This window comes from Macaca mulatta, chromosome 13, assembly GCF_049350105.2.
Source record: "Macaca mulatta isolate MMU2019108-1 chromosome 13, T2T-MMU8v2.0, whole genome shotgun sequence".
Taxonomy (NCBI): Eukaryota; Metazoa; Chordata; class Mammalia; order Primates; family Cercopithecidae; genus Macaca; species Macaca mulatta.
Genome location: NC_133418.1, coordinates 76843828 through 76868036, shown reverse-complemented (window position 1 = coordinate 76868036; position 24209 = coordinate 76843828). Strand labels below are relative to the sequence as shown.

General features: G+C 40.5%; 1 long non-coding RNA gene across 1 annotated transcript in view; it reads right to left on the bottom strand.

Annotated features, from left to right (window-relative positions):
* LOC114671712 (uncharacterized) overlaps positions 1 to 24209 on the bottom strand; it is an 88745-nt gene that overhangs the window by 24232 nt on the left and 40304 nt on the right. Inside the window, exon 3 of the long non-coding RNA XR_003721739.2 lies at positions 21556 to 21726. This is a non-coding gene — a long non-coding RNA (uncharacterized LOC114671712). The remainder of the gene's footprint in view (positions 1 to 21555; positions 21727 to 24209) is intronic.

Here is a 24209-nt window from a genome sequence, read left to right as displayed (position 1 = left end):
AGCCTGAGCAACACAGCGAGACTCCACCTCAAACAAACAAACAAACAAACAAAAACTCTTTCAGTTGTTCACTAAAAACAAATATTTACTGAGAGATCATTGATTAGGGTCTGGCTGGGGCAGTCAGAGAGAGCTGATGGTGGTTGTTGGGTGGGAGCGGGGGATGCTGTAGTAGCAGATTTGGAAGGAAGATTGTGCAAGGAGGGAAGCTACAAAAAAAAGGCAGATCTCAGGCACGTCAGGATTCTAGTCAGGGGTCACTATTAAAATTATATTGGGGTTAAACATTATATTTGATAATTTTGCATTCTCTTCTAAATTTTTGTGTACTTTTCCTTATTTGAGTTCCATGAAATTCAAGTAAGGTAGTGAGGACACTATTTCCAATTTACAGGTGAAGAAAATGAGACAGCAAAAGGAGAAGTGGGTGGCTTGCCTAAAGTCAGTGACTGATCATGATGAGAACTGGGTACCTGTTGCATTGGCCCTTTCTACCAAACTATCTTCTGCTTGCTTCAAGGATTTTTTGTTTTGTTTTTGTTTTACTGTTGTTGCTATCATTTAATTGCATGTGTATAGAGAAATAGAGAAAGAACTAGAAATGTTTTACATGGCAGTGATATGGAGTGTCTGCTTTGTGCTCAAGCACTGAGGTAGATTCAAAGAAAGGTAAAACAGAGTCCTAGTCCTCCAGATATTTGTAGCCTAGTTGGGAGAAAGACAATATACACAAACAAAAAAATTAAACAATATTGTAAAGTGAAAACAAGTTACAAAAGTGTATATGCTAAAAATATTTATGAATTTTTATTCATTTCATTTATTTCATTTTGCTAAAAATATTTATACGATCAGTAGTGGGAATATAGACTATTCACTAATCTACTCAGAAGCAAGGACATATGGGTTCTTTATTTTTCTTAACTGATCTAATCTTCTCCTACCCTTCTAATTAAAGTTATCTGAGTCTCCTCTAGATAAATAATCTCTGTTGATTTAACCGTCTATTTTGATTTAAAAGATCTCTATTGGCTAAATATTCAGTCAATTCAAAATTCAATTTCCTAACAAGGCTGTCTCGCCCCTCCTCTTCCTCTTTCCCAAGCTGGCTTCTATGCCTGGGGTTACTTACCAGTCTTCCTGGCGCTGGAGTCAGGGAGGTGGGGGTTGGTGAGGGGTGGGGGGTTGGGGCAGAGCTGGTTTTCACAGTGGGAGGCTAATCTGGTCGATGTGCACTAGCTGCTTCCCAACTGAGGCTGGACTAATTTTTTTTTTTTTTTGAGATGGAGTCTCACTTTGTTGCCCAGGCTGGAGCGACACCTCCGCCTCTTGGGCTCAAGCGATTTTCCTGCCTCAGCCTCCCAAGTAGCTGGGATTACAGGCACCTACCACCACACCTGGCTAATTTTGTATTTTTAGTAGGGATGGGTTTTCACCATGTTGACCAGGCTGGTCTCAAACTCCTGACCTCAAGTGATCTGCCCTCCTCGGCTTCCCAAGGTGCTGGGATTACAGGTGTGAGCCACCATGAGCAGTCTGGGCTAATTTTAGATTCCCCTGGAGGGGTTCCTTCTACTGCACTGCCTCATTCTCCCAAGTAGCTGGGGGCCAGTTTAGGATTGCTATTCGGCCTCATCTGTCTAGCCTCTCCCATTGTTGCTTTGTCACTGCTAACCCCACCCCCATTCTGGCCTGGGCCAGTTTCCTCTGGCATTTCTTTCAGGGAGCGAGGCAAAGGCTCCTTTGCCTTTTAATGTACCCCTTAATCTTTCCAACATGATTTCCCCTTTCAGGTATTCAGTCCAGAAAGTGGCAGTCAGATATGTGTCTATCTGGTTCCCCTTTCTGCATTTCCTTCTTTTTCACCATAATCCCCCGAGCCAAAAGCTACAACCTCCTGACACAGTACATTTCCTACATCTTGAGATTTCTCTACTCCTGGCTTTTAGTAAAACTATGATTTAGTTGATTGGTTCTGCCTTTTCTTATGTAAATGGGAAATAAAGTCATTTTAAACATTATTTTCTCTGTTCTCAAAGTTTAGCTTTCAGAATTTTTTTTGTTAGTTTTTATATCATAATCATAAACTTAACTCTGTAATTCAGCTAGACATGGAAGGGAATAAGAAAAATATGAAACTCAAAGAACTGCAGTGACAGCACAAAGATTATAGGATTTTACAAGCAAATGGGGTAGAGGGGTGCTCTCCTGAGCTACAGAAGGAATGGTCTGGTGGTTATGATAAAACACAGGTCAACTTTATTAGAGTTGCCTATAGTCAGTAATGGTGATCTTCTTTCTGGTCTTGCCATTCCTGGACCCAAAGTAGTCCATGGCTTCCATGAAATTTATGCCCTCCTTCACCTTTCCAAGACCACATGTTGCCATCCAACCACTCAGTCTTGGCAGTGTAGATTAAAAACTGCAAACCATTTGTATTGGGTCCAGCAGTTGCCATGGACAAGAGGCTAGGACCTGTATGTTTCAGGATGAAGTTCTCGTCATCAAATTTCTCCTGTAGATGGACTTGCTGCCAGTGCCATTATGGTGTGTGAAGTCACCACCCTGGCACAGAAACCCTGGAATAATTCCGTGAAAGCAGAAACCCTTATAACCAAATCCTTTTTCTCCAGTGCTCAGAGCACAAAAGTTTCTGCTGTCTTTGGAAGTTTGTCTGCAAACAGCTCAAAGGAGACACAGCCCAGGGATTTGCCATTGACCACAATGTCAAAGAGCACAGTGGGGTTGACCACAGCTGGTGCCAGGGGGTTCTGGGCAGCAGCATCTGCAAAGCACTTACAACTCTTAATGTTTGCTCAAAATATCTTATTCTTGAAGTAAAATCTGAATATTGGCTCTTTTTCCCCTTTGTATTTCTGCTTTAAGAAAAAAGGATGCCTCATATAGAATGAGAGGTGGTAATATACAAGGAAGAGCAACAGAGAAAATCACATTAATATAGTTCAAAAATATTTTCCCTGTTACATATGCATAGAAAAATAACCTGGAAAAATATACACCAAAATGTTAATAGTAGTCTTTTTTGGGTGGTGGCTTTTCAAGTTATTTTATTCCTTATATCCTCTTGGACTTTTTGTTTTGTTTTGTTTTTGTTTTTGTGGGTTTTTTTGGTGGTGGTTTGTTATTTAAAATTATGGTGTCACCCAAGCTGTAACTCCTGGACTCAAGCAGTTCTTCTGCATCAGCCTCCCAAGTAGCTGGGTCTATAGACACATACCACTGTGCCCAGCTTTATCTTCTTGTATTTTCTGAATTTTAAAAAGTATATATATACACACACATATATATGTGTATATATATGAATATATGTGTATATATGTGTGTGTGTATATATATTCATATGTATACATATATGTGTATATATATGAACATATGTGTGTATATATGTGTGTGTGTGTATATATATTCATATATATATATTTATGTATATAATTTTTATAAACAGAAAAGCCAGTAAAATATCCATTGGCTGGGGTGGAATCAGGGAGTTTAAGCAGCATGGACCTATACATAGAACTATCTCAAGACTGTGCCCCCAAATCAATTGCCAAGTAAGTGATTGAGCCATAACTGTGAGGAATCCTTTTTGAATCACATCTTTTCTTTTTTCTTTTTAAAAACTGAAATATATTTCATATATGATAAAATTCAGCCTTCAAAAATGTACAACTCAGTGGTTTTTAGTATAGTCACAGAGTTGTATACCACTACCACTATCTAATTTCAAAATGTTTTCATTATCCCAAAAAGAGAGCTCATGTCCATTAGCAGTGACTTCCCTCTCTCTTTTCCCTTATCCCCTGGCCACCACTCATCTACTTTTGTTTCTTTGGATTTGCCTATTTTTGATATTTCATGTAAATGGAATCATACAATGTGTGGTCTTTCATGTTTGATTTCTTTCACTTAGCATAATGTTTTCAAGGTTCATTCATGTTGAGTCACATTTTTCTTGATCTCTTCTGAAAATGTTTTCTCTCAGTGCCCCAGTAATACCCATATTGGTCCCTTGACCTTTGCTGTGCAGTCTATATGATGCAAAAATAAGTTAGACTACCTTTTTTTCCCCAAAGTTACATCGCTTGTTCTATTGATAGGCTCAGTGGAACAGAAATTAATCACAACGAGTCACCAAAAAATTATATTTGGCTTTGGAATACATCATAATACTGGAGGGGAAGTGGGGAGAAAATCGGTGGTAGTGTTAGGCCCAGTGATTTAGGTTTCTTGGAATCTAAGGTTGATATTATTAAAAGCTTATAGGAAACAGTACAAGTGCATGCTAAGGATCATGGTGTACAGACTGGATTCCACATTTTATTATGGATAATAAGCTCTCAGGTGGATATTAGCAACACTGGACAAAGCAACACTGGACAAAGAAAATGTATCCTCTTGAACCTTTCTTATTTCATCATATTTGTTAGTACTCTTAGATGTTGGTCATGCAAGTAGGGAATGAAGGCCAGGAGTAGGATCCCCAATCCTCAAGCTTCCTGTGGTCCTACAGAATGAGAACACAAGGGCCATTCTGTCAGTGGTATATAATCTTCTGGGAGTCATAGATTTGGTCTTTTGACTCTCCGATGAGAGTTATGGCCCCTTTTTGGAAAAATAGTACTTATAATGATCAAGGATGTGCAAGCCTCCCAGACATGCAAGGTATCCACAGTGTCTTAGTCAGCTTGGGCTACTATAACAAAATACCATAGATGGGATTGCTTAAACAGCAAAGATTTCTCACAGTCCTAGAGGCTGGGAAGCCCAAGATAAAAGTGCCAGCAGATTTAGTACTCGAGGGACCTCTTCCTGGTTTGCAGACAGCCATCTTCCTGAAGTATCCCAGATGGTGGAGAGAGAAACTGAGAGAGAGGAGAGTTCGCGTAATTGATAGAGAGCGCTTGTGTCTCTTCTTGTATGCGTACTAATCCCATCAGGAGGGCTTCACCTTCATGAACTAATCTAACCCTAATCACCTCCCAAAGCCCCACCTCCAAATACAACCACAATGGGGATTAGGGCTTCAATGTCTGAATTTTCAGAGGACACAAAATTCAGTACATGGCACATTCAGTCAGCCCCCCAGATTGAGAACTTCTGCTTTAGGAAACTTCCCCTCTTTATTACTCACTGGAGTTTCAACTCCAGGTCACAATTTTATGTCTTGTTTTGGTAGCTGGGTGGGACAACACAGCCTTTGAAATCCTCTTGACCCTATGGAGGAGCCTATATATCCTCCCTTGAATCTTACTTTAGAGGCAGGAGGCACCGCTAGGTGTCTCTTCATTATATACCATCCAGATGAGGTAAAGAGGAAGAAGCTACTGAATAGCAAGGAGGCTGAGAATTTTGACATCATCCCCTTATATGGTTACCATATGTTCTGCATGTACATTTGATTCTGTCTTTGCTCTTCATCAGGGCTTCTATCCCTTGAGAGTAGAGTGAGGTAGGAGAAAGCATTAGTCCTTTAGTGTGGGTTGTAGAAAGTCTCTTGGTAAACAGCGGATGCCTCCAACCAGATCCATTAATAAATTGAGGGCAGATTCAAGTTCAACAAGAAGGCAGTGACCCTGAAGGATGGGGGAAACATCTGGAGGACATGAACTTGAACTTAAGCAGCAGATCTTTCTCAATGGACAGTTCAAGTCTTTGAAATCCCTTTGTTGCAGGGTCTGGCAAAATCAAGTTGGTTAATCTTTTTTTTTTTTTTTTAAGAGACTGGGTCTCTGAGTGTTGTGGCATGATCATGGCTCACTGCAGCCTCAATCTCTCAGGGTCAACTAGTCCTCCTGCCTCAGCCTCCGAGTAGCTGGGACTATAGGTGCATGCCACCATGCTCAGCTAATTTAAAAAAAAAAATCACTGTAGAGATGGGGTTCTCACTATGTTGCCCAGGCTGGTCTTGAACTCCTGAACTCAAGTGATCCTCCTGCCTGGGTCTCTGAAAGTGCTGGGATTATAGGTGTGAGCCACCACCCTTGGCCTCAAGTTTGCTAATCTTTAAAGTATTATATAAATTAAGCATTTGTTTGTTATTGTTCCAGCGAAGAGAGAGGGCATTTTCTCAAATAAAAAACAAGGAGGGGTTCTGTTTTCTTAGTGTCTGCTTTGGCTTGTCCTATTTATATGTAGTCCTCTTCTACCTTATTTTAACTTGGCTTCTTGGAGTGGCTGGATGGATTTACCATCCCATCTCCTTGGTAATCAAGTTCAACTATTCCCTCTTCATTTTAGCTCAGAGAAGAAAATGCAGAATCATGTAATTTTCAGGAGACTCAGGCTCAAATCACCAACTGACCTTGTCCTGAATATTGAGTTATAGGTGATGCTGTCACAAGACACAGCAGGACAAACACCTTCTAATGAGCTCTGATGTTCAAAGATGCTATTTTAAATTACAAGATGTTATTATTATTATTATTATTCTTTTTGAGACAGGGTCTTGCTCTGTCATCCAGGCTGGAGTGCAGTGGTGTTATCTCAGCTCACTGTAGCCTCAACATTCCCGGGCTCAGGTGATCTTCCCATCTCAGCCTCCCAAGTAACTGGGACTACAGGTGTGCACCATCATGTCCATCTAATTTTTGTATTTTTTGTAGAGACAGGGCTTCACCATGTTGCCCAGGCTGGTCTCAAACTCCTGGACTCAAGTGATCCACCCATCTTGGCCTACCAAAGTGCTGGGATTACAGGCATGAGCTACCACACCAGGCTGAGATATTTTTAGTATAAATAAACTTGATAATGCCCATCAATATAAAATCTCTCTTGACCCTATCCCAAGAGGAGTTGTCAAGAAAAAGTTATTTACATTTTACTAAGTTTGGTAATCATTCTTTAGTCCTCATCTTACTTGGCCCATCAGTAGCATCTGACACAGTTTATTACTGTCTTCTTGAAATACTCTTTGCACTCGAGTTTCAGGACATCTTGCTCATCTGGTTTCCTCCTATTTTATAGGCTGTTTCTTTTCTAATTCCTTTATAGCTTCTCTTCATCTTCCTGAGTCTAAACACTCAGTAATTTGTTGAAAATTCTGGTAGTCCCTACCCAAATAAATTCTGATTCCATTGATCTGGGTTGTTGCTCAGGCTTTCTCTCTCTCTCTCTCTCTCTAAGAAAAAGCTCCTTAGGTGCTTAGATTTTTATGAGCACCCAGGATAGAAGCTTCTGATCTATCTGTTGATAATATTAAAGTTTATATCTCTAGTCTATACCTCTTCCATAAATGCCAGAATCTTCTATCCAACTGCCAACTTGACATTTTTCCTTGAACATCTAATAGCAAGGAGGCTGAGACTTTTGAGAATTGAATAGGCTTCTCAAACTTAACCAAAACCAAATTCCTGATTCCGCACCACATCTGCTTCTCCCACAATCCTCCCCCAAAACTTTGGCATCATTCTTGACTCTTCTCCATTCTACACTCAAACCATCAGCACATTTTGTTGGCTGTCTTCAAAATATATCCTGAATCTGACAGTCTTTCACCACCTCCACTGCTGCCAGCCTGGCCCAAGCCACCATTATCTCTCGCCCAGATTATTGCAATGGCCTTCTAATCTCTCTGCCTCGGCCCTTACCCTTATGCAGTCTTTGTAATAGTCAAAACAAATCACTTTATTTATCTGTTTGACATTCTCCAATTGGCTTCCCCTGTCACTCTGAAAAAAACTGTCAGTCCTTAAAATAGCCCACAGGACCTATACAATCTGCCTCTCAACACTCACCTCTCTCATCTCCTTCCACACCCTTCCTACTCTGTGCTGCAGTCACGCTGGCTGCTTTGCTCTGTGAACATGCGATGATGAGCATGTTCCTATGCCAGGGCCTCACTGCAGCCTCTGAAACTTCAAGTGGTTAACCTGTCCAAGATCACACAACTAGTCAGTGGCAGAGCTGGGATTCCAACCCACCTCTGATTCTAAATTAAGTGTTTTAATTATTGTACCATATGGCCTTTCTACTGCAAACAATATTCATTCAGTCATTTACCAATTGCTGTTCTGGGTCCTAAAGGATATAGTAACTGACAAGACAAAGCTCTTAACTTTGTGGAGCTCATATTCTAGTTAGTGGAGACAAGCAATAAATAAATTCAAAACATGGTACAGTAAGTCTTTACTTAATGTGTCCATCAGTTCTTGGAAACTGCAACTTTAAGCAAAATGTTGTATAACAAAATCAATTTTACTATAGGCTAACTGATGTAAACAGGAGTGTGCATCAGTTAAGTTCCCATGGCATATTTCTGGTTACAAAAACATCACCAAACTTTCATTTTTTTATTTATATAAAAATAAATGTTTACAAAATAGAGAGAGTGTCTCACCATGTTGCCCAGGCTGGTCTCAAACTCCTAGGCTCAAGTGATCCTCCCTCCTCAGCCTCCCAAAGTGCTGCAATTATAGGCGTGAGCCACCGTGCCTTGCCCAAACTTTTACATAAGGACCAAAACGCTTCTGCTGTCAAACATTGAAATAAATGTGAGCTATACATACACTTAAGAAAGAATAAGAACAAGTAAGACATTTACTCAGTTATTCCAGTTCAGGGTTGCTGGTGACTGGAGTCCATCATGGCAGCTCAGGACACATGGTGGGAACCAGCCCTGGACAGGACCCCATTCTATTGCAGTACACACAATACACACACACACACACACAAACACACGCTCACTCAGACTGGGACACTTTAAAAATATCAATGAACCTAACATGCACATCTTTGGGATGTGAGAAGAAGCCAGAGCACCTGGAGAAAACCCACATAGACATGGGGAGAACTTGCAAACTCCATACAGACAATGACCCAGGCTGGGAAACATTTTTTTTTCTCAGTAATGTTGCAATGAAATGACATTGAAATAAATTACTCAAGGATCTGATGTATAACAGATGGTGTTACATGCTGTGGAGAAAAATAAAGCAAGGCAAGAGAGAAAGAGAGATAAAAAGTGCAGGGCAGGGGGTGCTATTTTATTAATCTGTTGGTAGTCAAGAAGCCCTCACAGTAAGACATTTGAGCAGAAACCCGAGCAGAGAAGGAAGTGTGGGAATAAGCCATTAGGGATAGAAAAGGAGAAAAACTCAAGTTAGAGGAAGTCAAAGGAATTCACATTTTCCTTCAATTTATTTTCAATGTAAGTATTAACATACTGAAATATTTCTAAACTATCATGGCTCACCTGTGTTTTGAATATTTTTGGAAATGGTGTGAACAGTTTGCTCTTAGCAAGACATGCTTGTGATTGAACAGCTGGTAGGGGCTTACACATGCATCTGTAGCAAAATCTCTCTGGCCTACAGCAGCATGTATCAGGTGGTTGAGAATGTGGGCTCTAGAGTTAGACTGCATGCATGAAACGCCCAGCTCTACTATGTGTACTGTTTGTATTTCCAGGTTAATTTACACCCCTATTCTAAGCCCCAGTTCCCAAATCTATAACGTGGGGATCACAGCAATCTGATTTTCAACTGTATACATCTATTCTATGCGTGTTCTGATTGGTCATATCAATTGTTAATTATTTTCAATATCATCCCTTTATATAAGAATTTACTTCATGGGAGTTCATTGTAATAATTAAATGAGGCAAATACTCATTATTGTTATATTTATTATCATTATTATATTTATCATTATCATTATAGTTTAAATCAGGGGTCAATAAACTATGGCCTATAGGCTAAACCCAAGCCCCCTTCCATCTTTATAATCTTTGTAGGTAAAGTTTTATTGGGACTCAGCTATGCCCATTCATTTATATATTGTCTGTCCATGGCTGCTTTCACACTGCAAAGGTAGAGTTTATTGGTGAAGATGAGCTGACCTTTTGCAGAACATGTTTGGTGACTCCTGGCCTAAATGGAGATTGAACCCTACTTTAGCTTTATCACAACATAATCTAAACAGCTTTGCTTTGTATCAAGATATCGTATTTTCAAATGGTTCCCAGAAAGGAGTTGTACTTTGCCAAACTTTTCAGGACAATTCGCTAGGATCTACTTGGAAATGAAGGAATCTTCTTTCCCATTCCAAGATGAGGATGCTGAGGATGGGCATCCCTGATTAGTTCTGAGATTAAATTCTCAGAAATAAAAAGCCACATCTGGCGATGTGATGTTCATACATATAGTGAGATGCATTAGTGTGTTTGCTTTCTGCTTTTCCCTTGTCCTCTAGTCTCCCCTTCCAGTGTCAGTTTTTACCTTGCAATGCTGGGTCAAGGCAGGGGATAGAAGAATGCTTCCAGGGAAGGCAGAGGGAAAAGACGTTCTCTGCCACCTTAAGTAAGGGTCAGGGCCATACTTACTCCTCACAGAAACTGGGACCTTCTAAAAAATTATTCAGGCCTTAGTTTTGATTTTGCTTCTTTAGAATGAGTAAGAAAGTTTAAGAATTTTAGTATTTTTAAAAAGAGTTAATTAGTTTTTTAAAAAAGTGATCATTGACTGGGCGCAGTGGCTCATGCCTATAATCCCAGCACTTTGGGAGGCCAAGGCGGGCAGATCACTTGAGGTCAGGAGTTCAAGACCAGCCTGGCCAACATGGTGAAACCCCGTCTCTACCAAAAATACAAAAATTGGTCGGGTGTGATGGTGTACACCTGTAATCCCAGCTACCAGGAGGCTGAGGCAGAATAATTGCTTGAACCCGGGAGGCAGAAGTTGTAGTGAGCTGAGATCATGCCACTGTACTCCAGCCTGGGTGACAGAGTGAGACTCCATTCCAAAAAAGAAAAAAGTGATCATAGTTTCAAGTATTTGAAGAAATCAGGCCGAACCCAAAGGAGATCAGGCAGTGAGATCATAAAATAATAGAGAGAAAAAATCCAGCCCTTACTCACCTGAAGTGTTTCCGCATGTGTGTATGCTGTGAGGGGTAGAGGAGAGGATTAAAAACAAAACAAAACAAAACAACAACAACAAAAAACAAAATACCAAACCAAACCAAATTAAAAAATCCAAAATATTAAAAATTCGCATAGTCCTTTCTATCTAATTCAATTTGACCCTTTTGGGAGTTTGTGCCTCTTGTAAAGCCAACAGTGTAATTGAGCTCTGGGTAATGCTCTCACTTTCCTTCAGAAACATGTAGCACAGTGAGAGGGAATGGAGTCAATCAACGTGCTTAATCAATTAATCTCAAGTGAACGCTTGCTATGGGCAAAGCACTGTGATCATCTAGATAGTTTATACGGATCCAAAGAGTTTTCAAACATACATGCAAAGTATATCAACTCTATGTTCGTAATTCAGGCTTTCAAGAATTATGACTTTGGCTGGGCATGGTGGTTCACACTTGAAATCCCAGCACTTTGGAAGGTTGAGGTGGGAGGATTGCTTGAGCCCAGGAGACCAGCCTGAGCAACATAATGAGACCTTATCTCTACAAAAAATGTAAACATTAACTGGGCATGGTGGCACACACCTGTAGTCCCAGCTACTCAGGAGGCCAAGGAGGGAGGATTGCTTCAGTTTGGGAAGCAGAGGTGGCTGTGAGCTGAGGAGAAAAGGAAAACATTTTTTCCCCCTAAGTGTCATTGCAACCCAGCCTGGGCAACAGAGCAAGACTGTCTCAAAAAAAAAAAAAAAAAAAAAAAAAAAAGACTTATGACTTCAGTTTTTTAAAAAGAAAACTTTGAGCTGTTTCTTAATTAATACTTAGTTTCAGGAGAAGACCAAATGTATTTTATATTTAACCAAAGACTCTTATCCTTAGTATACAAAAATCTTTTTTTTTTTTGAGACAGAATCTTGCTCTGTTGCCCAGGCTGAAGTGCAGTCGCGCGATCCGCTCACTGCAACTTCCGCCTCCCGGGTTCAAGCAATTCTCCTGCCTCAGCCTCCCGAGTAGCTGGGATTACAGGCACCTGCCATTACATCCAGCTAATTATTATATTTTCAGTAGAGATGAGGTTTCACCATGTTGGCCAGGATGGTCTCAAACTCCTGACCTCAAGTGTGATTACAGATGTGAGCCACCATGCCCAGCCAGTATATAAAAACCTTGTAATCTTGGTTTACTAGGAAAGATCCAATTAGAAATCAATTGTTTCTTATAGAACATCAATTGTTTCATAGGAGTTGAGAGAGAGTGGGCCGGACGCGGTGGCTCAAGCCTGTAATCCCAGCACTTTGGGAGGCCGAGACGGGCGGATCACGAGATCAGGAGATCGAGACCATCCTGGCTGACGCGGTGAAACCCCGTCTCTACTAACAAGATACAAAAAACTATCCAGGCGAGGTGGCGGTGCCTGTAGTCCCAGCTACTCGGAAGGCTGAGGCAGGAGAATGGCGTGAACCCGGGGGGCGGAGCTTGCAGTGAGCTGAGATCCAGCCACTGCACTCCAGCCTGGGCAACAGAGCGAGACTCCGTCTCAAAAAAAAAAAAAAAAAAAAAAGGAAGTTGAGAAAGAGTGATGTGTAGTAAAAACACTCACAGTGGCAGAAGCTGAGTTTTGCCTTTGCCTAGATAAGGAGACAAGCTAAGCCCCAACGGTTGACCTGATGTACAAGGCCCAGGGTGGGCTGAGCAACTGGGCCAAGATGTGACTCAACACAATCTTTGGAAGCCTTTGGCTCCCTCTGTAAAGGCAATGCAAGATGACTTCCCTGTCTTAAGGAACCCTGAGTGTGTGTCTCCAGCCAAGAGATGTTTCCTTGTCTCTCATTTTCCCAGCCTTTTCCCTTCCAAAATATGGTTGTCTTTCCTTACCCCAATGTTACCCTTGCTGAGAAAAATCAATTTATCATGTTGGAAGAAGAAAGGAGGCATAAAACACAGAAGTGTTTTGCAGGGGTGTAGTGCAGGCTGCCATTGTGCCTGTTTTCTGGTTGTGTCACAGGCTCTGTAACATTCTTCCCAGCTGCTTCCTTCTTCCTTTGTGATCCCCTAAGTTGAGGCTGGCTTCTAGCAGAGTGTGTAACTTCTTACCGTCAAAGCTAGCCCTGGGTACTAGGAAAAGGAGATGGAAGCAAAAATAAAGAAGGAAAAGGAGAAGGAGAAGAAGAATAAGAATAAGAATAAAAAACAACTAGTAGCCCTGGAGAGAATGCCTGGTAAAGCCATTCATGCAGAAGTAACAATAATTAGTATTAACCTTTGAGAATATTGCATTTTGTCCCAGGAAAACCTTGTTAAAAGGCAAAACTCCAGTAGAGACTCTCAGGTTTTAGATAGTAGATAGGGAAGTCATCCAAGGGCAGTAGAGCTCCCTCTGCACCATTAAAATAACCATCTACCAAGGCTGCAGTTAATCTCAAATATGAGACCGTATGTGAATATATGAACATAATTTACCATAACTTTAAGAAGAAGGAAAAATCTGTCACCATCTAAACTGGCTCATTCTAGCTTTTTCGAAAGCTAGATCTTTAGAGAGTCAAATAGTAAAGCCAAAGGAGATAATCATCTTTTAGCTTTGCAGAAGATTATTTCAGTCCCTTTTGGCTTTCTTCCAAGGATATCTGAACAGGACACTAAGTTACTGAAAAGTCAGAGTTTTCAATGTTTCATAACTGCAATCAGTCCTATGCATTAATTTTTGGGAAAGATTAAACTATGAAAAGTTTCGTATTAGTGCAAGTACTTCTATGGGTTTTCTTCTTTTTCTTTTTGGAGGCGGCGGCAGACTTTGTTTTAGTTAATGTTTTTGTTTTTGTTTTTAAAACTACGGATGGAGGAAAAGAAAATGCTTTGCTGGCACACGGCAAACTTTCCCATAAAACTCTCTTTGGCCATGGACTAAATACAACACACGTAGTGCCAAGAGGGGTTTTATGCCTTTCCTTTTTTTCCTCCTGCAAAGAAAAAAATGAGCACGGGATCAAAATAAATCTAGAATGAAAACCATATTTCCATCACATCAGCTGGGATTCTATCCTGCCCGCCTTTTATTTTGAGATGGAGTTTCACTCTGTTGCCCAGGCTGGAGTACAGTGGCCTGATCTTGGCTTACTGCAACCTACACCTCCTGGGCTCAAGCGATTCTCCTGCCTCAGCCTCCCAAGTAGTTGGGACCACAGGCCCCTGCCACTACACTGGCGAATTTTTGTATTTTTAGTAGAGACAAGGTTTCACTATGTTGGCCAGGCAATCCTGACCTCAGGTGATCCACCCGCCTCGGCCTCCCAAAGTACTGGGATTACAGGTGTGAGCCACTGCTCCCAGCCCCCAAATGATACTTTTTACTGAAGGTTTTGTAGGAAAGACAGAGGAAAATTTTACAGTCCAGGGCAATTCCTGTATTTCCTTCAGTTGTGTCTCATCTCTCAATTCTTTCAAGCTACAAGCCAAACAAGGCTTTCCCTTTGTTTTCCTTCTTTTGGGCAGCACCTAGACAGGCTGGTTTCTGGCTTCCTCTGTTCCAGACAGTCTTGCTCTGTTGACCAGGCTGGAGTGCAGTAGTGTGATCTCAGCTCACTGCAACCTCAGCCTCCCAGGTTCAAGTGATTCTCTTCCCTCAGCCTGCCGAGTAGCTGGGATTACCGGTGCACACCACCACGCCAGACAGTCTTGCTCTGTTGCCCAGGCTGGAGTGCAGTAACCTGCCTGCCTTGGCCTTCCAAAGTGCTGGGATTACAGGTGTGAGCCACCGTGCCCAACTGGCTCTTCCTTTCTTAATGGAGTACAATGCACTTCTCCATATATGAATACATCTATCACTCCACTCAGCAAAAACAAAAATTTTTGTTATAAGCAATTTCCAAATTTTCTATAGTAAGTTCATATTACTTTTAGAATCAGAAAATTATGAATACTCATAGCAGTTCAGTTTGGGGAAATTTTTCTCTAGGCAGCAGAAGTATTGATTTGCAAGACCAAGTCCACTGGTTAAAATTAACCTTAGGGCTAGAAATTCCTCAATCTAAAAGGAATATGCATATCAGGTACAAATGTATCTGATATTTTGAATTATCTGTGCAGTAGTTCCTCTTAGTAAGAACAGAGATGGAAGGATTATTTGTATTAGTACATAGCATTGATCAATAACTAGATGAAAGTTAATTCTGAACTCTGAGAAAATAGTGGCATTAGCAAACATAAGACATAGATGGTTAGAAACAAATTCCTGCTTGGTTTTATAATTTTTTAGTAACAGCATAATTGACTTCCTAGAGTCACTCTGAACTGATGTGGGATGAGGTTGTGCTCCATCCATACCCCAACCCAGGAAACAGGGATGCCCTTTCCATGTGCCAGGCACTGCTGTAGGAGCTGGGGTGCAGCAATAAACAAGGTGCACGAAGCCCCTCATTTACAGAATATATGGGGAAGAGAGAATGAAACAGAGGAGACGTTTTGGAAATATTGTCAGATATATTTCTTTATTCTGTAAATCTTACTGCCATGGGACTCCCACCCACTGCAGCAGTGAGTTTCAGAGCCTAAGGAAAATAATAGATACCTACTTTTCTCCCCCCAAGTCATTACTCGGCCTTTTTTCCTCCAGCAAGAAAATTGTGGTAAAAGCCTTGTGTCATTAAAAAAAAAAAAAAAAAAGATTTTTCGAAATTACTTTATACATCAATGGCAAGGAAGGACTCATACACCATACTACTTTTTCCATAATGCAAAGAATACTTCTACCTAAAGCTTGCTGCCTTAGAGTAAGGAGCCCAGAGAACACCAATGCCAGTGTTTTGGGAGGTGGGGAGTGGGGTGGGGAAAGAGAGGGGTTGGGAGAATTGTATTTAAGAAGAATGGAGGGTGGAATAAAAAGAGCCCCAGCAGGTGGGACCAAGAGCACATGGTTGGGACCTGGGACTCCAGTTATAGCTGTCAGCATATCAGCCCCAAGAGTCAGATAGGACTAGTTTTCCCTTTGCTATTATCTCCAGTCTAGGAAACTGTCTGGTCTAGACACTCTACAACCAAGACCAACAAGGAGCCAAAGGACATCGCAGCCAGGCACGGTGGCTCACGTCTGTAATCCCAGCACTTTGGGCGGCCAAGGCAGGTGGATTACTTGAGTCCAGGAGTTTGAGACCAGCTTGGGCAATGTGGCGAAACCCTATCTGTACTAAAAACACAAAAATTAGTCAGGCATGGTGGTACACACCTGTGGTTCCAGCTACTTGAGAGGCTGAGACACGAGAATCGCTTGAACCTGGGAGGCAGAGGTTCAGGGAGCTGAGATCATACCACTGCACTCCAGTCCAGGTGACAAACTGAGACTCTGTCTCAAAAAAACCCAAATGGCAACAAAAACCAAACAAAGGACATCACGTGGATCCCAGTAATGCCTCCACTGCCATGTGGTCATGTAAGTTATACCCCAGCTTGGCATGCCATTTGTTATCTTAGAAGGGAGCAGGAGGAAGGAGAAGAAATCTGAAATACTGAACATTTCTCCCCGCAAAACTCAACATTTACTAACCGAGCTCTGACTAGAAAAGGTTTGGCCCTAAGAATCCTCTTCCTTCTGGACCTGAAAGAGTGGGCTTGGTTGTGTCCATTGTACCCCTAATGTCCTCTCTGTTACCTAGGATATGCCCTTTACTCCCCAATTTCTTCTCTTTCTATCTGAACCCCATTCTCAAGCAAAATTCTCATTTTCTCTTTGACCTGATTTCAGTTAATAGTCCAAAGGAAAAAGAACAAGCAAATTTAATCCAAAATGTAATGAATTCTGATAAAAATTTTAAAGTTATAGGTACACGTAGACTGGATAATGGTCAAACCCTAACTGGAACAATACTAAGAATTATGAGACTGGAACTAAGTATTAACAGAAATTAAAAGCTAAAAGGACTTCATAATGAAAATATTCTAAACCTGAATTGTGATGATAGTTTTACAACTGTCTAAATTAACTAAAAATCATGTAATTCTGTGTTGTCTAGTAGTGGTAGCCACTAGCCACACGTGGTTATTTAAATTTATTAAAATTGGCTGGGTGCAGTGGCTCATGCCTGTAATCCCAGCACTTTGGGAGGCTGAGGCAGGTAGATCACGAGGCCAGGAGTTAGAGACCAAGCCTGCCCAACATGGCGAAACCCTGTGTCTACTAAAAATACAAAAATTAGCCAGGTGTGGTGGTGGGCACCTGTAATCCCAGCCACCCGGGAGGCTGATGCAGGAGAATCACTTGAACCCGGCAGGTGGAGGTTGCAGTGAGCCAAGATCATGCCATTGCACTCCAGCCTGGGAGACAAGAGCAAGACCCCATCTAAAAACAAACAAACAAACAAACAAACAAAATCTACAAAAAACCAAAAACAAATAAATTTATTAAAATTATATTACTACAAAACTACAGTAATCAAAACAGTGTGGTACTTGGCATAAGAATATACACATAGACCAGTGAAAGAGAATTGAGTGTTCAGAAATAAACTGAAAAACCTATGGTCAACTGATTTTCAACGAAAATGCCAGGGCCATTCAATGAAGAAAGAATAGTTTCTTCAACAAATGATGCTGGGACATCATCATTTGTGAATAGCCACCTGTGAACAAATGAAGTTGAACCCTTACTTAATACTATATACAGAAAGGAACTCAAAAATGGATAAAAGACCTAAATGTAAAGTGAAAACCATAAAGCCCTTAGAAGAAAACATAGGTGTACATCTTCATGACTCTTTATTTGGCAGTGGAGTTTTAGATATAATTCCAAAGCACAAGTGACAAAAGAAAAAATAGATAAATTGGGCATCATAAATGTAAAACTTTTGTGCATCAAAGGACACCATCAAGAGTGAAAAGACAACAAACAACGGGAGAAAATATTTGCAAATCATATATCTGATAAGGTGTAGTAATTAGGAGATATAACAAACACTTAAAATTCAACGACAAAAAGACAACCCAATTCCAAAATGGGCAAAAAGCCAAACAGACATTTCTCCAAAGACATTAAAAATGGCCAAAAAGCACATGAAAGTTGCTCATGATTAGTCATCAGGGAAATGAAAATCAGAACCGCAATGAGATACTACTTCACACCCTCTAGGAAGACTATAATTTTTTTTAAAGGAAAATGACAAGTGTTAGTGAGGATGTGGAGAACTTAGAATTCTTGTACATTGCTGGGAACATAAACTGGTACAATCACTGTGGAGAACAGTTTGGCTGTTCTTCAAAAATTTAAACACAAAATTACCATATTGACCCAGGAATTTCACTCCTATACATATAGTGTATCCAAAAGAATTGAAAACAAGCATTCAAATAAAAGTTGTACACATATGTTCATAGCACCACTATTTACAACAGCCAAAAAGGTGGAAATGACCCAAATGTTCAACTGATGAATGGATAAACAAAATGAGATATATCCATATAATAGAATACTGTTCGACCACAAAAAAGAGCAGAGTACTGACGTGTGACAACATGGATGAACCTTAAAAACATTATGCTAAGTGGAAGATGTCAGTCACAAAAGGTCACATCTTGTATGATTCCATTTATATAAAATTTCCAAAATAGGCAAATCAAAAGAGACAGGAAGCAGATTAGTGGTACAGGGACTAGGGGAAGGAAGGAATGGAGAGTGCTTTTTGAGTGCAGGGTTTCCCTTTAGGGTGATGAAAATGTTTTGGAACAAGATAGAGATTACCATGGTTTGGATATTTGTCCTCTCCAAAACTCATGTTGGAATTTAATTCCCAATTTGGCAGTATTGACAGGTGAGGCCTTTAAGGGGTGATCGGATCATGACAGCTCTGCCCATACATGGGTTAATCCATGTATGCTTTAATGAATTAATAGGTTATCATGGGAGAGGAACTAGTGGCTTTATAGGAAGAGAAAGAGAGACCTGAGCTAGTATGTTAGCATGCGCAGCCACCTTGCAATGTGATACCCTGCACCGCCTTGTAACTAAGACTCTCACCAGATGCACACCCTTCACCATGGACTTCTCATCTTTCATAACTGTGAGAAATATATTCTTTTTCTTTAGAAATTACTCAGTTTCAGGTATTCTGTTATAAGCAACAGGAAACAGACTAAGACAGAGGTGATGGTTACCCAGCATTGGGAATGCAAAAAATGCCATTCAATTGCACACTTTAAAATGATTGAAATGATACATTTTATGTTATATGAATTTTTTTTGGTGGGGGGTGTGGTCTCTGACCTAGGCTGGAGTGCAGTGGCATGATCTTGGCTTACTGCAACCTCTGCCTCCTAGGCTCAAGCGATTCTCCCACCTCAGCCTCCCTAATGGCTGGGACTACAGGCACGTGCTACCACGTCTAACTAATTTTTTTCAGTATTTTTGGTAGAGATGGGGTTTCACCATGTTGCCCAGGCTGGTCTCAAACTCCTGAGCTCAAGTGATCCGCCCACCTCAGCCTCCCAAAGTGCTGGGAATACAGGTGTAAGCCACCATGCCTAGCCAATATTATATGAATTTTATCTCAATAAAAAATGTACAAGTAAAAAATACATTTCCTAGGCTACACTAACTACATTTTCAGTGTTCACTAGCCACATGTGGCTAGTGTTACTGATTATACTTTGCATAGAATATTTCTACCATCACAAAATTCTATTGGAAGTGCTGATATAACTGTACACTAACAATGGTACATTTATCATATGTAAACTATCCTTTGACAAAAAGAAGAGCTTACAAAGAAACATTCCAAAGGCAAATACTGATCTTTTCAAAGAATCAGCTTTTTAAAAATTTGCTCTATTGTTTTCATGTCTTTAATTTCATTGATTTCTGCCCTAATTGTTATTATTTTTGTCTTCTGTCTGCTTTAGGTTTATATTGCCCTTTTTTTCCTACTGCCTTAAAATGGGAACTTGGATTATTGATTTTAGACCTTTCTTCTTTTTTATTTTTTATTTTTATTTATTTATTTATTTTTTGAGATGGAGTCTCGCTCTGTTGCCCAGGCTGGAGTGCAGTGGCGTGATCTCGGCTCACTGCAAGCTCCACCTTCCAGGTTCACACCACTCTCCTGTCTCAGCCTCCCGAGTAGCTGGGACTACAGGCGCCTGCCACCATGCCCGGCTAATTTTTTGTATTTTTTAGTAGAGACGGGGTTTCACCATGTTAGCCAGGATGGTCTTGATCTTCTGACTTTGTGATCCACCCGCCTCGGCCTCCCAAAGTCCTGGCCCCTTTCTTCTTTTTGAAGTATAAATTCAATGTTATAAATTTTCCTCTGAGCATTGCTTTTGCTGCATCCCACAAATTTTGATAAGTTGTACTTTCATTTAATTCATAATATTTTTAATTTTTTTGAGATTTATTCTTTGACCCACATGTTATTTTAAAATGTTTTGTTTAATCTAGAAATATCTTGGGATTTCCACCTGTCTTTCTTTTATTGATTTCTAGTTTAATTCCACTGTGGCTTGAGGGCATATTTTAGAAGACTTATATTCTTTAAAATTTGGTAGTGTGTGTTTCACGGCCCTGAATGTGGTCTATCTTGGTGACTGCTCCATATGAGCCTGAAAACAATATCTGTTATGCTGTTGTTAGGTGTAGTTTTTAATAAATATAAATTAAGTGCAGTTAATTGATGGTGGTGTTCTATTCAACAATATCTTTACTGATTTTCTGTCTACCTGATATGTCAATTACTGACAGAATAGTGTTCAAGTCTCCAACTATAATAGTGGGTTCATCTATTTCTCCTTGCAATTGTTTTAGTTTTTGCCTCATGTATTTTGATGCTGTTTTGCTAGGTATATTCACATTAAGGTTGTTAGGTCTTCTTAGAGAATTGACACCTTTATCATTATGTAATGCCCCTCTTCCCTGTTATTTCCCTTGTGCCAAAATCTGCTTTGTTTGAAATTAATATAGCTATGCCAACTTTCTTTTCATTAATAGTACCACAGTGTGTCTTTCTCCATTCCTTTAAATCTGTCTGCATCTTTGTATTTAAAGTGTGCTTCATGTAGACAAGAAACAGTTTTAATCACTCTGTCAGTATGTCTTTTAATTGATGTGTTCAGACCATTCACATGTAAAGCAATTATTGGTACAGTTGGAATAATATCTACCATATTTTTTAACAGTTTTCTATTCATTGCATTTGCTTTTTTGTTTCCCTTTTGTCTTCTCCTCCTTTTCTGTCTTTTCTGTTTAATTGGGTATTTGATGTGATTCCATTTTCTCTTTCCTTCTAGCACATCAATTACATTTCCTAAAATTTTTTTTTTAGTGGTTGCCCTAGAGTTTGCAATATACATCTACAATTAATCTAAGTCAACTTTCAAATAACATTGTACTGCTTCACAGGTCGAATAGGTACCTTATACTAGAATTTTCCCAATTCTGCCTTCCTATCTCTTATAATATTGCTGTCATTCATTTCACTTATTCATAAGCTATAATCACTCAATACATTGTTGGTGTTGTTATTTTGGAACCAGTAGCTATCTATTAGATCAATTAAGAATATCAAAAAATAGGATAGAGGATGGAGCAAGATGGCGAAATAGAAGGTTCCACTGATCATCCCCCCAACAAGGATACCAAGTTAACAACTATCAACACAGAAAAAATACTTTCATAAGAACCAAAAATCAGGTGAGCACTCATATTACCTGGTTTTAACTTCATATTGCTGACAGAGGCACTGAAGATAGAAAAAACAGTCCTGGATCACTGACACCACTCTTCCCCCATGCCCGGCAGAGACAGCCTTGTTGGAGAGCATCCTGGGCACTGGTGGAGGGGGAACACAGCAATTGTGAGGCATCAAACTCAGTGCTGTCCTGTTAGAGTAGAAAGGAAAACCGGACCAAACTCAGCCGGCACCTGCTCATGGAGGAAACATTTAAACCCACCCTAGCCAGAGGGGACTCCTGGATCCCAGTGTCTGAACTTGAGTGTCTGCAAATCTCGCCACCAAGGACTACAGTGCTCTGTGTCCCCAAGCAAATTTGAAAGGCATTCTAGGCCATAAGGACTGCAACTCAGGCGAGTCCTAGTGCTGAACTAGGCCAAGAGACAGTGGACTTGGGGGGCATGTGACATATTGAGACACCAGCTGGAGCAGCCAAGGGAGTGCTGGCATCAAAACAGTGAAGACCCAGAAACATCCCATGCTCATGGATAGGAAAAACCAATATCATTAAATGGTCATACTGCCCAAAGTAATCTACAGATTCAATACTATTCATATCAAACTACCAATGACATTCTTCATAGAACTAGAAAAAAACTATTTTAAAATTTACAGGGAATGGCTGGGCATGGTGGCTTACACCTGTAATCCCTGCACTTTGGGAGGCTGAGGCAGGCAGATCACCTGAGGTTGGGAGTTTGAGACCAGCCTGACCAACATGAAGAAACCCCGTCTCTACTAAATATACAAAATTAGCCGGGTGTGGTGGCACATGCCTATAATCCCAGCTACTTAGGAGGCTGAGATGGGAGAATCGCTTGAACCCGGGAGGCAGAGGTTGCAATGAGCCGAGATTGCACCATTGCACTCCAGCCTGGGCAACAAGAGTGAAACTCTGTTTCAAAACAAAAAAAAAATTTTTTTTTTAACAGGAAATCAAAAAAAGAGCCTGAACAGCCAAGGCAATCCTAAGCAAAAAGAACAAAACTGGAAGCATTATGTTACCTGACTTCAAACTATACTACAGGGCTGCAGTAACCAAAAAAGCATGGTACTGCTACAAAAACAGGCACATAGACCAATGGAACAGAATAGAAAGCCCAGAAATAAGGCCACAAACCTATGCCCCTCTGATCTTCAACAAAGTGACAAAAATAAGCCATGGGGAAAAGACTCTCTATTCAATAAATGGTGCTGGGATAACTGGCTAGCCATATGCAGAAAATCAAAGCTAGACTCCTTCCTTACACCATATACAAAAAATCAGCTGAAGGTGGATTAAAGACTTAAATGTAGAACCCCAAGGTATAAAAACCCTGGAAGACAACCTAGGCAATACCATCTTGGACATAGGAATGGGCAAAAATTTAATGACAAAGACACCAAAAGCAATTGCAATGAAAGCAAAAATGGACAAATGGGATCTAATTAAACTTAAGAGCTCCTGCACAGCAAAAGAAACTATTAACATAGTAAACAGATAACCTACAGAATGGGAGAAAATATTTGCAAATTATGCATTTGACAAAGGGTTAATATCCAGCTTTTTTTTTTTTTTTTTTCCCAAAGTGGCATGATTTTGGCTCACTGCAACCTCCGCCTCCCATGTTCAACTGATTAATCTGCCTCAGCTTCCAAAGTAGCTGGGATTACAGGTGCCCACCACCATGCCCAGCTAACTTTTGTATTTTTAGTACAGGCAGGGTTTCACTATGTTGGCCAGACTGGTCTCCAACTCCTGACCTCAAGTGATCTGCCCACCTCAGCCTCCCAACGTGCTGGGATTACAGGTGTGAGCCACTGCACCCAGCCTAATATCCAGCATCTATAAGCAACTTAAATAAATTTATAAGAGAAAAACAAACAACACCATTAAAAAGTGGGCAAAGGACATGAACAGACACTTTTCAAAAAGACATACCTGTAGCCAAAAACTGAAAAAAAGTTCAATATCACTGATAATTAGAAAAATGCAAATCAAAACCACAATGGGGCAGGGCATGGTCGCTCATCCCTGTAATCCCAGCACTTTGGGAGGCTGAGGCAGGTGGATCATTTGAGGTCAGGAGTTCAAGACCAGCCTGGCCGACATGGTAAAACCCCATCTCTACTAAAAATACAAAAATTAGCTGGGCATGGTGACACATGCCTATAGTTCCAGCTACTTGGGAGGCTGAGGTAGGAGAATTGCTTGAACTGGGGAGGCGGAGGTTGCAGTGAACTGAGATCATGCCATTGCACTCCAGCCTGGGCAACAGAGTCAGACTCCATCTCAAAAGAAACAAACAAACAAAAAACCAAAACCACATTGGGATACTATCTCACACCAATCAGAATGGCTATTATTAAAAAGTCAAGAAATAACAGATGCTGGTGAGATTGCAGAGAAAAGGGAACACTTATACACTGTTGGTGGGAGTGTAAATTAGTTCAACCATTGCAGAAAGCAGTATGGTTATTTTTCAAAGAGCTAAAAGCAGAACTACCATCCAATTCAGCAATTCCATTAATGGGTATATACCAGAAGAATATAAATCATTCTAAAGACACATGCACATGAATGTTCATTGCAGCACTATTGACAGTAGCAAAGATATGGAATCAACCTAAATGTCCATCAGTGACAGACTG